Source organism: Cornus florida, unplaced genomic scaffold (assembly GCF_030987335.1).
Source record: "Cornus florida cultivar Cherokee Brave unplaced genomic scaffold, ASM3098733v1 CherokeeBrave_3.0.0_Hap2_Chr06, whole genome shotgun sequence".
NCBI lineage: Eukaryota > Viridiplantae > Streptophyta > Magnoliopsida > Cornales > Cornaceae > Cornus > Cornus florida.
Window position 1 is genome coordinate 46,823,295 of NW_026775576.1, and position 1,745 is coordinate 46,825,039.

Here is a 1,745-nt window from a genome sequence, read left to right on the forward strand (position 1 = left end):
AACACAATCCCCGTGCTCCACAACACCGATAGCGGGTCCCACTTGGGACCTTCTGGCCCGAAAAATAAAAAATTGCCAAAATGACAACCAATACATTTTCAAGAGTTCTGATGTAATGACCCACTCCACCACATGGTATGATATTGTCCGCTTTGGGCCTGAGCCCGCACGGTTTTACTCTTGGGCTTTTATCCCAAAAGGCCTCATACCAATTGGAGATGACACACTTACATATAAGCACTTCACCTTTCCTCTACCCAGGCAATGTGGGACTGTGCACCCGTAGCTCGCCAGTGTGGTAGCCTGACAGTGTCTCTCGCACCTGCCCACGGCACACCCGCCTACAAGGTCATCACAATCCACCCTCCTTAGAGGCCCGACGTCCCCGTCGGCACACTTCTGGCTGGGTCAGGCTCTGATACCATTTGTAACGACCCACTCCACTACATAGTATGATATTGTCCGCTTTGGGCCTGAACCCACACGGTTTTGCTCTTGGGCTTTATCCCAAAAGGCCTCCTACCAATTGGAGATAACACACCTATATATAAGCACTTCACATTCCCTTTCCCAGGTGATGTGGGACTTGTGCACTCGTAACTCGCCAGTGTGGTATCCTATTAGTGTCTCTCGCACCCACCCACGGCACATCCGCCCACAGGGTCATCACACTTGAACTCAAGGAAATGCCAAACCAACCCTCGCAACACACCCAGCACACCCCACAGTGTCCGGCACGTAAAACGAGATAAGACAAAAATAACCTCGAAAAATTTAAAAAATTCAGAAAATGGAAAATAGGAAAAATCAGGATCATTACATTCCACCCTCCTTAAAAAGATTCCGTCCTCGAAATCGACCCTCCTTAAAGAGGAGACCCACAGACACAAACCTTCACAAGAGACACTTCACAAAGCTGCAAGGTTATGAACTCACCAACCTTACTGCCTTTGACATCGGACGTCAATAGGCAATCACACCATGCTGCCACTAAAACACGATATTCACCACCCTATGAGGGTATTCATCCCTCACCACATCATAACACAATGGACATCGGTCTACTTTACACTACTTCGCAAGGCTTCAAAGCTAGAAAGAAGCACAGTCACCAGACCACTGAACATGAAGACATCCAATCTCAACTCGTCCTTTAAAAGACATCCTAAATCCCATACGAGGAATATCATCCATCTCATAACCAAGCTCAAACCCAAATCTATACAACCCTGTCAGACCAAACACTCGCTATCTAATACATAGTTACACCATCACATCTCGATACAAACGACCACTAACTGCACCATTTGGCAATCATTACACTTAACAACCTCAAGATGACTAAACAACAAATCTCCCAATGACTGCATAATCATGAGTCACTGGAACAATAAAACGAACTATCCTATACCCAGGAGGCAAATCCTCAAAATAAGATCTTCAATAATCAATGGTCGTACCACCACCCTTTATCTGACATTTGGTCTTACCTAACATACCTCGTCACCCGAGATAAATTAATCATTTGAATCCACACTGTCATACCGATACAACGCACAGTACCATGCTCTCACTGTCCCTGACAAATTAAAATAATCATTAACCTTTGACCCGACATCGTGCTAAAGAAGGACTGATTCAGGAGAAATGATTGGCCAGGCCATTCTTATCATCAATCCGGTCTCAACACAGATGTCATTTCTGTCCTCAGGTCCAAACCCCAAACACAACCTCACACAGCCCAC